The 14261-nt window shown below is 36.6% G+C and overlaps 1 pseudogene; it reads left to right on the top strand.

Annotated features, from left to right (window-relative positions):
• The first annotated feature begins 402 nt into the window (after positions 1–402).
• On the top strand, positions 403–12448 carry LOC114093325 (elongation factor 1-alpha 1-like; annotated as a pseudogene).
• Positions 12449–14261: the final 1813 nt, after the last annotated feature.

Raw genomic sequence — 14261 nt, forward strand, 5'->3', positions numbered from 1 at the left:
AAAGAAAATTTTGTAGCTGGGCGCGCATCTTTAAGGAACAGAGACTGCAACGAGCAGGATTGGCAAAGCTGGAAGACAGGCGGAAGGCCCCCTGAGTGATGGTGTAGAGGACCCAGAGGAAGCCCTCGAAAGCGTGGGAGGCGGGGCTTGGAAGAAGCCCATGCACAAAGGGTCTCTCTTGTCGTCGTCCCAGCGGCATGGCTAGAGCCATTTGTCTGTATTTTCCGTGTGACTCGAAATTCTGCTTGCAGTTCTGGGGTCCCCACCCTCTGCGCTGTCCCACCTTGAGTGCTTCGCATGTTGGCCATCTGAAGTTAGAATATTGGTAGTCCTGGCTGGTTCCCCAGGGCCAAAAGCTGTGACGTTGGCCCTGAGTGCTGCTGGACCAAGACCAGAGCGGGTATGGCCCTGCGCTGTTTGCACTGGGCCTCTGAGCGGCCACTGCTGCCTCAGCAGCTGTTAAGCTTGGCCACCCTCAGAGTCCTCCCGATTGCTTGCACTCCACGTGCTCTTCGAGATGTCACTGCCATGCATTGGGCTCTGCTGCGTGCACTCCCGCTGCTATTTGCCCCCAGGGCTTTCCCTGTTGCTCGCCCTTGTTCATCTTGTGCCATAGGCCTGCCTAGGCCCCCCTATAAAGGACTGTAAATACTCAGAATGATGTGATTGTGAGTGATGTGGGGGAACTATTATTGATATAGTGATAAAGTGAGGCCTCTTGAAGGAGAACCATGTGTGAAGAGTAGAACAACATTTTAGCAGAATTTATATGATATTTAAAGTCACAAGAATGGAAGCGAGGAATTGGTGGTTATCTCTTATACAAAAATATCACATAGACCTCAAAATTGGGATGATTGAATTAGATAAGATGGAAAGTACCAAGAAAAGTAACTAACTAGTTATGCCTTTGCCATTTTAATTTTGCTTTTATCTTTTGTCAGATTGAAATCACTGTTATCAGATATATTATCTATTGAGATTCTTTGTGGCACAGTCCCCTAGAAGGTTCAGAGAAATGTGATAGTTTATGCAGCTCTGCAGTTGTCCATGTTACTGAAGTTTAGACTCTATCTTGATAAATCTGTGTCCTGGGCTCTTCAGAATCCCCTAAAACTTTTGGGCTTGATAACATATTGGGTTCATTCTTTCCAATGTCTCTGGGCCTGAGGCAGGTTCCTAGTCAGAGGACTGTGAAATGGCACGGTGGTGAACTAGAAGGCACTGAGTGAATCTCAGTGGTTGTCAGTCTTTGGAGTATGCCAGAATCCTGGAGAAGCTGAAGTTTGAAGGATGGGGTTCTCCACACTGCCAACACCTCATTTCAGGATATCAAGTGATTCTCAAAAATAGGGAACTGTCTATAGCTGTCTGAATTATTTAATGCAACCAATTCAAGTCTATGGAAAATTGACAAGTCAGCCTATGATAAATGGTATGTAAATTCTGTATCCTTATTTTTGAACTTTTGATTGAGGGTAAACTATTGACTTTATGTAGTTGAATATGAAGTTTTGCATTTCTACTAAAGCTGTTTCCATGTGAGTGTGATTTTCCAGGGAAGAATTGTTCGTGACTACAGCCTTAGATTTTTTGTTAGCCTGTGACATTGGGCTGACCTTGAATATCAGTGTTCCTAATCATGTTTTCTTGTATGTTTCCTTCAAGAGAGTAGGCATCAGCAGGTATCAGGTACCACATAATACTTTAGGGACTTCTGATTATGCAAATTAAGTCTCATAAGTATGGATTTCTATTTTGATCTCACTTTTCTTATAGCCCTGGAAATTATAAAGCAGATTAAGGTAGATTAGAACTTATTCTAATTTTTCAGTTTTGCTTGATGCCATTGATGAAAGAGAACAGAACATGGAACCATTTGCTTTGGCAGAGCCAGATATGGCAGTATCTTTGAATGCTATATAATTTATCAGAATATAGAAAGTTGCTTGGTAGCTTTGGCATTAGGCTTTAGATGATATTAAGCACAGCAGATAAAGTAGGTAGTAATGCCAGTGTTTCTGCATCTGCCGAATATATATATATATATATATATATATATATATATATATATATATTTTTTTTTTTTTTTTTTTTCAGGATTAAACCCAGGGGCTCACAACCACTGAGCCATATCCCCAGCCCTTTTTATGTGTTGTGGTTTTTTATTTTTTGAAACAGGGTCTCACTAAGTTGCTTAGACCTTGCTAAGTTGAACTTGTGGTTCTCCAGCCTCAGCCTCTCCAGCTTTAGCCTCTTGAGCCACGGAGATTACAGGTGTGTGTCATCACACCTGGCTGTGGTTTGCTTTTAATAGGCTGCTTTAAGACCTAAGACCACTTCATGTTGTAATAAGTTACATGAAAAAATGGAAAGGGGATGGAATTTGGACTCAAATACACTTGTATTAGATATTTCTTCATTATTACTATTTACATCGTGTCTTTCAGATGTCACTTAACCTTTTGGTAATGAACATAAAAATTCTATGTACTTCTATTTCTACTTACATAATAAGGTGTAGTGAAGAATAAATTGTGTATTCAAGCACAATGCCTGGCACAAAGAAGGAAGACTGTCATTGAATAGTAATTTGAGTCTGAATACACCTTCTGGGGATCATTGCTTACACCTTAAGGCTCAGCTCACATTGTTATATCTTCACTAAACTTTCCCTGACTCTCTCCACAGGATAATTAGGATTTTGTGTTTCCTTGACTTTTCGACCTGGGTTGTAGCAGACTTCTCAAGGCTCAGATCATTACCAGAAGACTATGAGCATAGACTATTAAAATTGTGACTTAGGCATAACCTCCTTCATACATTGTTCAGATTTGCAGAGATCAGACGCTAAAGGGAATATCATTGTCACCACGGGGATTGAGACTTGTTGACATAGCCTCACTACTGAGAGCTGAGTTTTTCTGCTGTCAAAGCACTCTGTGAAAACCAGACATTTTCACCCTGATTTGGGCCTTCATGTTGTTAGTTGGCTCCACTTCCATTATCTCCTCAATAGTTCTACAAGTTTTTATTTCTACTCTCAAGCCACAGCTAGTATCTCATCTCTCAGTCTGAGAATGTGACCTTGTCTCAAGATCAGGTTACAGTTTCTTCATCTTCTTTGTCAGTCTCCTTCTTTGGAACTTACAAATTATACCTTTCCTCTGCTTCTTGCTTTCTATCTCTGTAGGGAACAAATCTGTCTTTTACTTTCCTTCACAGTAAACAAAACAAAACAAAACAAACAAACAAACAAACTGTGGGAAAACCAGTATGTCAAAGAGATATTTATGCTTTTCATGTTTATTGCAGCACTATTCACAATAGCCAAGGTGCGAAATCAACCCAAGTGTCCATGAACAGATGAGTGAATTAAGAAAATGTTGTATATATACACAAAGGAATATTATTAAGCTTCCAAAAGGAATGAAATCCTGTGGATGACAGTATGTGAAGTGAAATAAGCTAGGCACAGAAAGATAAGTACCTTTTATCTTCACTCATCTGCAGAAGTTAAAAAAGTCAATCTCATAGAAGTTCAGTGTAGAATGCAGGTTATTAGAAGCTGAAGAGTCAGGGAGGGGCAGATAGGGAGAGGTTGTTTAGGAGGAATAAGGTCTGGTGTTTCTTTGCACAGCAAAGTATTTCACATAGTTAGAAGACAGGATTTGAATCTTCTCATCACAAAGTAATGATAAATGTTTGAGGTGATGAATAGGCTAATTATCCTGATTTGATCATTACACATTCTATATTTGTACTGAAATATCATACTGTACCATAGAAATATGTAAAATTATTATGTCAATTAAAAAAACAAAAATGTGAAGAACTAGCTTATGTTTCTGTAGTTCCTTATGTCCCATCTGCTTTATAGCCCACTGCAATCTGGCCCGCCTCCATTATATTGGGATATCTTACTAAAGTGACTAAATGACTTTACTAAAATGACTAAGATTCATTGGGATATTTTCCCCATGCTCTTTCTTAGCCTTTAAAATTTTTATTAGTGCATTATTGTTATTATATCATAGTGGAGTTCATTTTGACATATTCATAAATATATATAGCATTGTTTGCTCCATTTCAGTCTGCATCTTAGGCTTTTTATACATTGAATTTTTGGACAATTCATTTCTTCCTTTATCTCTGTTAAAACTCTATCTTGGTTTTCTATTTTTTTTCTGGTCTTTATATAACACCCTCCTTTAAGGGGTATTCTTGCTCCATTTATTCATTCTTTAATTTATTGGTTGATTTGTTCTATGCATTTTTGAGCACGTATGGCAAGTACAACAAAATATGACATTTGCAAGGCCTCTGTCTTCCGGGACCTTAATTCTAATCAGGGAGATCTTCAGTAAACAAATACATAAACCAACAAAATAGATACAAAATATCATTAGTCCTATGAAGGACTGCAAATACACAGAGTGATGTGATTGTGAATGATGTGAGGGGACTATTATCGATATAGTGATAAAGTAAGGCCCCTTGAAGGAGAACCAAGTGTAAAGACAGAGAACAGGAGGGCTGTGGATATAGCTCAGTTTGTAGAGTGCTTGTCTCAAGGCCCTGGGTTCAAGCACCGCACACACACACACACACACACACACAAGAATAGAACAACATTTTAGCCAAAGAAATAGAATTTATATGATATTTAAAGTCACAAGAATGGATGAGGTCACTTGCAGGCAGAAAACAGAAGATGTATTAACACTTTGAATTGAGTGGAGGAGAATGGGCCTGCAGAGAAAATAGCTAAGAAGATAAAAGGAATATGAGGCCTGGGGTTGTGGCTTAGTAGTATATGTGTGAGGCACTGGGTTTGATCCTCGGCATCACATAATAAATAAATAAACAAACAAACGAAGATATTGTGTCCATCTACAACTAAAAAAAAAAGAAACTTGAGGTAAGTAAGTTGGAAAGGTATGGTAGGCAGCCCCTGTCCCAAGGATATCAACATTCTAATTTGTAGCCTGTGAGTATGTTGCGTTACATAACAAAGAGGACTTAAGGTTGCAGATGGAATTAAGGCTGCTACTCAGAGATTAGGAAGATCTAATATTCTGTATTAAATTACATAATCCATGTTGAAATTCAAGCTAAATAATGTACACCATTAATGATGTGAAATACTAGATCTGCCTTGGCATATTATAGAGGAGGGTATCCAAAGCATGGGAAGATTGGAAAATGAGAGTGGATTTATTATGTTAAAAACTTCTTCCACCTCGGGAAAGTCTTGAGGTCCAAAGGGTACATCTTTCATCACAACTGTGAAAAATAAATTTGTGAGATGACCCTGAATATTCAGCCAGCTACTTAGTGGTAGATTAATTGATTATATTGGACAACTTCCATTAAGGAACAACTTCCATTATTCTTCACAGATTATGTACTTAATTTTCAGCATGTATTTTCTTTTTCCTGTGCTTTGCCAAATCTAATTCTGTGGCCTTCCTGAATGCCTTATCCACTGTTACGGTATTCCACATCTTATCGCTTCTGACGAAGGAAGAAATTTCAGAATAAATGAAGTGCAGCAAAAAAAAAAAAAAAAAAAAAAAAAAAAGGGCTCACGGTCACAGAATTCATTGATCTTGTCATATTCAACACCATTTCAAAGCATCTAGCTTGAAATAATGGTAGACTTTTTGCATAGACAGAGATGGTGGAAGGTAGGTAGCAATACTTTTGCAGAGCTGAAAAAATATCCTGTAACATATAGTATGTATTGCAAGTCTAGTGCCTAATATATGGTGTTGTCTCCCTAGGATTCATGGTTCAGTAATCAAGGGTACACAATAGCACTGCCTTCTCTCATTATTTTCCCTAGCGATCCACAATCCCAAATTTTTGCAGTCCAGATTTTCTATCTAAAAGCCTTCATTCCAAAGTGAAGAATGCTTTCTCTAAGGGGATGGTACAATTGTTTCATTGAAGTGGAAGTTGAGATGGCTGCTTGGCTATTTTGGCCTTCTTGTGCTTCTGAATCAATAAGAAAGTGGCTACTACACTGGCTGTAGCTGTGACGGATCTTGTTTGTTTTGAGGTTTGTAGGGAATAGGTCAGGTATCAGAGATAAAACTACTTAGAAATAAAAGTCTATGACCCTAGTTCTGGAACTTCAGCAAGAAATAAAATAAATAAATAAATGTCACTACTTGCATATTGATAGTTTTATCATATAATTAAGTTAGAAATCCCACAGTATATAATAATTCAAAGGAAAAATACATACCTGGAGCAGCATATACCACAGTCTCTCTGTAAAATGAATGTCCTCATTTATGAATCCTCGTCCTGGGTTTATCTTGATACTTTTAACCATTGCAGAACCAGATTTCATCACAAGCAGTGGTCATAAATAATGTGAAGAAGATTGCAACTGCGACATTGACTCAGAAAACACATATTCACTATTTCTAAAGAGTTGTTCACTTAATGTGGATTTTTTAAAAGCTGTAAACATGTAACCTCACTGTGAGTAAAACTGTGGCTATGTAAGATTTATCTCTGTCTTGTCTCCCAGCCCTCTCGGTTCTCACAGGATTTAGCTTTTCTCTCAACATTTTCTTCCAGTTGTTTCAAGGAATCTCCCTGACTCTGGTGTTTCACAAGTGCTCATGAACAATTGTGTGTTCTTCCACTTTGTGTGAGCCTCCTGACTGGTGGGCATTGCTGCTGTCTATCTGCTGTGTGTCAAAGCTGTGTCCATGGTGGAGCTGGGGGAAGGGAGAATATCTGTCTGATTTTGTATTACATTCAATCACCTGGACAAAATGTGGAGCCTATTGTATTTAAATCCTCCTTTCATGAATATGGTGTTTTGTCCTAATATTGATCTCACAGGAACCTGGAGCCATCCACCAGACATGGAGGAAATGGCATGCATCCTGATCATTGTCCCCAATTTTCTCTTTAACTCTACAGGAGTCTCTATACTGCTTTGTTTCCTGTTAGAGGAAAAAAAAAAAATCTGAAACCCCAAAACCAAACCAACCAAACGAAACCAAACCAACCCAAACCTCACCAAACCAAATCAGCAACCAACAAAAAGAGGAAGGAAAGAACAAAATATAAAAACGTGCATATAAAATCTAAACAGATATTGAATGCTAGCTACACACCAGAAGATTTGATTCTTAGCTGTCCAGGTGAAACACCTGGCACATGTTAAAAAAATTGTCCCAAGGTAGTTAAATTTTGAGTCTGCATAAAATATCATCAGTCAGTTTTCATATGGGCTGCTTGCTTAATCAGCTCAGCTTCCATCACTTTGCATCTTTCCTCTCCATTAAATATTCCAATATGTTTATAACTAGAACAATATTGTAGTATATTATTTCAGGCATGGGTGTAAATATCAGAAAAATGCTATACATAAGCTCCCAGGAAAGGAGGTGAGGCCTTCCTGTTGGAGATCAGTTTACTTTTTTTTTTTTTTGAGTTTTCAAAAAAATAAGAAAAACACATCTGAAATTCTTGCTAAGGGCCTGGGATTAAAAATCACACTATGTTTTTTTTTTTTTTTTTTGGTCTAGAAGAACTGTGACAAAGGGAATATAGCATGACCTCAGAAGTCAGAAACATCTAAATTCCAACTGCACTAACTTACTTATGTATTCTTTTTTATGGTGTTGTTTCTTTAAAAAATTTATTGGTAAAGTAAAATTATACATAATAGTGGACCTAGTTGCTACATATTTGTTCATGAATGCAACATAATTTGGTCAGTTTCATTCCCTACTACCTCCCTTTACTTATGTATTCTTGGTCAAGGTGCTTTGTGAGGATGTTTCCTTCTTTATGAGTTGAATATACTTCCTGGTTTTAATGGTAGGGTTAAATGAGATGATGCAAAGTGCCTGGCACCAGCCCCTGGGAGGATCTCCCACACATGTTCCTCCTCCTACCCATTGCCTTTTCTCTGAAGCATGAATTGTCTCATGCTTCAGTGAATCATTGCTATATGGAATTTTAGAGCTGGGAAGAAATAGGTCTCAATTTTCATTGCCATGACGACAGAATCAGAGAAGTGAAAAATTTCCTCCTGAAACAGTGAGCAACTGTTAACAAAGTAGCACCTTTTTAATTGGTGGCAAGTATGTGATTTCTTTCCTTCTTTTTTATCCTTTGCTAATTTTCTTAATCCTATTTGTTTATACTGAAGAAACCAAAAGGAGAAGTTGGTTATTGATTTTCTACTTACTATGAAAATGTTAATAATAGTATCTATCACTTTTATTTCTCCTACCCTGCTGCCTACAGAACATCATGGAAAAGACCTCTATTTTATTATTATCTGAAATAAGCCCTTTTCATCATAAGTATATACATATTTGTCAGATATCTTTAGGTCATAATTATGTTTCATTATAAAATTTCAATGAATTGTGATGGCCATCTGGTCCTTCTTTTACCCTCTAAATAGGATCATTTCCAAGAGAGGTTCTGTAAATGAAAATTTGCACACATAAGTGAAAAGGTATTGTTTTGAAATGCTTAAAGTTGATTCAACTAATTTTCATGGTAATACATTTCACTCCCTCAAAGTTTCTGTGGTCTTAATTACCACCCCAGTCTACTGAAGCTAAAGCCTGTTGTCCTCTTACCATGGACAGAGAAATATTTAACCATTGTCACTAATAAATCATATCCTTACTTGCTCTAATTTCATGGTTTATTGAAGATTCTAAGTTGTTGTGTACAATGAATCAAAATGCATTCTACTGTTATTTATATCTAATTAAAGTAATAAAAAATAAAAAATTCTAAGCTGTGATCTTTAAGATAAGCAGTTGTCCTTTTATCATGTCACTCAGTATTTATTTTTAAAAAGTTACGTTGAAAAACGAAATCCTCCAAAGCAGTTTGGCAGAGATCAGTAAAGAAATTATTTACTGAAAATTTCTTATTGGAACTGAATGATGTAGAAACATGGTGCCAGTAAAATTATTTCATTTTCATTGATAAAGGACCACTGTAGATAGGGAAGTCATGCTGCTTGCATGCAAATATGAAATGGCAGAATGATTTTTTTTGACTTTTGATAAGGTACTTGGAGCAGAAAATAAGTTTTCTCTTGTGCAATTATAGAGAAGAATTTATTAGTAGATAAGAAAAAAGCTGAAAGAAGTGCTAAAAATGGAATTGTCGCAGAGATTGTTAGCTGCTCACCTAATATTAATTTTCTCCTTATCCTTAGTATGACAAGCCCAATTTTCATGAGCAACAGTGTACACAGATTAAAAAGTATTTCATTTCTCAACCTCCCTTACAAACAGAACTGGGTAAGTGATACAGTTTTGGTCAATGATAAAAATAATGGAAGTTTAAGGTAAGAACTCTTGGGAATACTTCTTTAAAGTTAATGATTCTTTGCTGGTATGCCTTTTCTGCTCTATGGACTTTCTCCTTTTTCCTCCATGAAACTTGATAGGCATGACAAATGGGAGTCCATTTATCCTGTAGTCATGAGGGAAAACCAAGAGAATTACAGGTAGTTCAGCCCAGACCTCAACCTTGTAATTGTTTCTTTGATGAAGTCAGTATTGCTTATATTGGCCTGTCATGAGAATCTACTGAGGGTATTTAAAAAATTGAAATGATGAGACTTCTCCCAAGAAGTAGGATATATAGATTGTGGCACTCTAATGTTTCTATTGCAATATCCAGGTGAATTGCAAATATATTTTAAAAAGTATCAGCTGTAAAAGCAAGTTTATAATACTAGAATTCCAGAAAAGGAAGAACCACTCTCAGGTAGGTAGGTAAACAATGCTCCTTTCTTTCCCTGGGAGTAGGAGTGATTCTGCTTAGAGAAAGAGACATAAATAATGTTTTTTAGTGGTTACACAGGAAACCTGAAATACTTCAGATACATGCCTGACTTTCCACACAGGTCTTAGCCAAGCTTTGGTGCTGTACAGGTGGCTGAGGAGCTAAGCTTAAGATTTCTAAAAAGCAGAGCCGAAGCCCCTATATCTCATTTATATTTATATCTATATCTCATCTATATTTAAAAAATTAAGACGACCAAGGAAGGGAACTTACCTTAAACATACATCTGGTCTCTCCTTTAAGACATTTGCTAGGATTTAAAGTGTAGGAGACAGGAAGCTGAAGAGCTGAGATGAGAATCTTGGAAGGGCAGAGATGTATCTTCCACAGTTTACCGGAGTGGAAGATTTGGAAACACATCAGCCTTTCAATAAAATTGAATAAAAATTCAATAAAAATTCCAAGAAGGACAAGGAAAAGGAAGACAGGAGAAACTCTTTTTGGTGACAATTAACATTATCTGAAGAACCATATCTTTTTTTTTTTTAATACACAGAAGTTACCATACCATAAAAAATTCTAGACATACTGTGAGACATGACAAATGTGATTTATGGTGAAAAGAAAAAGCAGACAGTTGAGTTAGGGCCACACATGGTACAGATATTGAAGTTAATAACAAGGAATTTAAAATAACTTTGATTAATATGGTTAGGAATATTAAGGAAGGCATGGAAAAATAGAAGAAATGATAGAAAAATTCATCAAAGAATTGGAATCTACAAAAAATGAAATGACATATACAACTAAAAACAAAATATTTGAAATCAAGAACTCACTAGATGGGGTTTATGAGATTCAATACAGAAGAACATAGATTTAGTCAACTGGAAGACAGAAGAATAGAAAATATCCTAGTTGAAGCATAATAAGACAAAAGGATTGAAAGAACAAAACAGTATAACACAGGTGTACACTATTATACTGATAATCCAGCTTGGGGTAGGGGTGGGGGAAATATTAATTTGTAGTGTTTGCTGATTGCCACATTGTAAATATTCTCATAATGGATAATTCCAAGGAATCCATGGTACACAATCACATAAATTTCCTCAGTATTAAATAATCAATTCTAGCAAACTGGTGCACATGAATCATATTTAGAAAGTCTAAATTATGTTTAAAACCCAGAAAGAGAAAAGAGAATAGGCAGAAGCAACATTTGACTAGAATATAAAAAGAATATTTTTAAAAAATTGAAATATATCAAGCCATAGATTAAGGACTATGGTGAACTATAAGCATGATAAATAAAAGATGACACCTACACATATCAAGTGTAAAATTGTTGCAAACCAAGTTGTAATGGGTGACATCCAAAAAGATAGGTCTGTCTTAAAATCCCTAGAATTTATGAATGTTGCATTGTTTGGAAAAGGATCTTTGTAAATATAATTCAATTAGTATTTCTTAGATGAGAAGATTGCCAGGATTATTTCATCCAGGTGGTCCCTAACTGTTATTCCATGACTATTCCACCACTACAGAAAAAAAAAAAAAAGAGAAATGCAAATTGCCTGCCTTAGTTTCGAAAAAGAGGATAGATCTTATAAAAATCAAAACACACTAAGACAATTATGAACAATGTTTCTACCATAAATTTGGATGAAATTAATACATATTTTTTTTGAAAATACAACTAACCTGACAGAAGAAAAATGAAATGACATATACAACTAAAAATAAAATATTTGAAATCAATTTTTTCACAACACAGGTGTCATGAAAATCATCACTAAGTCAAAGCCAAAATAGGAAAGGAAAAGACTTGTCATTGGACATGTATTTTTGGCCAAGTCCATCACTACTGACCATCTAATCTACAAATGGGGTGGGAATGACAAAAAAACCATTGAAAAATTTGAAAAGGGGGCTGCTGAGATGGGAATGGCTCTTTCCAAGTATGCCTGGGTCTTGGATAAACTGAAAGCAGAACATGAGTGTGGTATTACTATTGACATCTCCCTGTGGAAATTTGAGACCAGCAAGTATTACACAACTATTGTTGATGGATCTTTATTTTATTAATTTATTTATATGTGGTGCTGATAATTGAACCCAGTGCCTCTCACACATGCTGGGCAAATGCTTTACCACTGAGCCACAAACCCAGCTCAAGACTATTGTTGATGCCCCATGATACAGATGTTATCAAAAACATGATTACAGGCATACCCAGGCTGACTGTGCTGTCTTGATTGTTACAGCTGGTGTTGGTGAATTTTAAGTTGGTATCTCCAAGAATGGGCAAAACTGAGAGCATGCCCTTCTGGTTTACACACTGGGTGTGAAACAACTAATTGTTGGTATTAACCAAATGGATTCCACTGAGTCACCCTACAACCAGAAGAGGTATGAGGAAATCATTAAGGAAATCAGCATCTACATTAAGAAAATTGGCTACCACCATGACACAGTAGCATTTGTGCCGGTTTCTGGTTGGAATGGTGACAACATACCAGAGCCAAGTGCAGATATGCCTTGGTTCAAAGGATGGAAAGTCACCCATAAAGATGGCAGTGCCAGTGGAACCAGGCTGCTTGAAATTTTGGATTGCATTCTGCCACCACCTTGTCCTACTGACAAGTCTTAAGATGTTTGCAAAATTGGTGGTAATGCGCTTGTCTCTCTTCTCTAGTAGAAGCTGGAAGATGGTTCTAAATTCTTGAAATCTGGTGAAACTGACATCTTTGATATTGTTCAGGCAAGCCCATGAGCATTGAGAGCTTCTCTGACCATCCTCCTCGGGTTGTTTTGCTATTTGTGATATGAGGCCAACAGTTTCTGGGGGTGTCATCAAAGCCATGGACAAGAAGGCTGCTGGAGCTGCAAAGTCACCAAGTCTGCTTAGAAAGCTCAGAAGGCTAAATGAATATTACCCCTAACACTTGCCACCCCAGTCTTAGTGGTAGAAGAATTATCTCACAACTGTTTGTCTCAATGGCCATTTAAGTTTAATAGTAAAGGAGTGGTTAATGATAACAATGCATCATAAAACCTTCAGAAGGAAAGGACAATGTTTTGTGGAACATTTTGGCAGGGGGGGTAGCTTTAAAATAACTAGTTTTTAAAATCAATACTTTTTTGGTGGTACCAGGGATTGAATTTAGGGGCCCTTGACCACTGAGCCACATCCCCAGTCCTATTTTGTATTTTATTTTTACAGGGTCTCAATGAGTTGCTTAGCGCCTCACTTTTGATGAGGGTGGCTTTGAACTCTTGATCCTCCTGCCTCAGCCTCCCAAGCTGCTGGGATTACAGATGCATGTCACCATACCCCCATTTTTTTTTTTTTGCTTTTATTGGTGCATTACAGTTATACATAATAGTTGGGTCCCTATGCCCCCTAATCCCTCCCCTCCTCCCTTTCCCTATTTCTTTTTCTCTACTGGTCTTCCTTTCACTTATTTATTTTTAATTGGTCCTTTATAGATACACAAAATGGTGGAATTCACTGATATATATATATATACACACACACACACACATATATGATATATAATTATATATGTGATATATAATTATATATAATATATAAATAAAATAAATACATATGAAATATATAAAATAAATACATATAAAATATAAAATAAATATATAAAATGTATAAATAAAATTATATATATATAATTGTATTCCCTCCCCTTTACTGTTCCTCTTCTGTTCCTCTCAATCTCCTTCTTCTACTCCACTGATCTTCCATATATCTTTATTATGTCTGACTCTCCCTTTCCCTCTCCTGACTTTGCTCTAGTTCCACTTACATGAGAAAACATTCGACCCTTGATTTTCTGAATCTGGCTTGTTTCACTTAGCATGATGTTCTCTAGTTCCATCCACTCACCAACAAATGCTATAATTTCATCTTCTTTATGGCTGAGTAAAACTCCATTGTGTATATATATATATATATCACACTTTCTTAATTCATTCATCTATTGATGGGCACCTGGGCTGGTTCCATATCTTGTCTATAGCGAGTTGCACTGCTATAAAATCAATCCTTTTTAATGGAAACAATTTGATCAAAAATCTTTCTGAGAATTTTGAGACCCATTAAAAGAAAAGTTTCATGAGAAAATGAAATTTGAAATATTCTAATTTCTTGTTTCTCTAAGCAAGAAAGCTTAGAGATGAATGATTGGGTTATGAAAGTCTTAATCAGTGTGTTAATACTCTGATAGGGATTGACTGGAAAGTAACTGTAGGCAGGTAGAGCATGGCTGGAGGGGATGGGTCTCTGGAGACGTGCTTTTGGGATATATATTTTGTCTTGCTGAGCAGAGCTTTGTCTCTGTTTTCTGATTATCATGTCCTGAACCACTTTCCTCCACCACACAGGCCCGTAGCCAGCTGTCTATGGACTGAAATTCTGAAAATAAACTTTTTTTCTCCTTTAATTGTTC

The sequence above is a fragment of the Marmota flaviventris genome, chromosome 8 (assembly GCF_047511675.1).
Source record: "Marmota flaviventris isolate mMarFla1 chromosome 8, mMarFla1.hap1, whole genome shotgun sequence".
NCBI classification, from domain to species: Eukaryota; Metazoa; Chordata; class Mammalia; order Rodentia; family Sciuridae; genus Marmota; species Marmota flaviventris.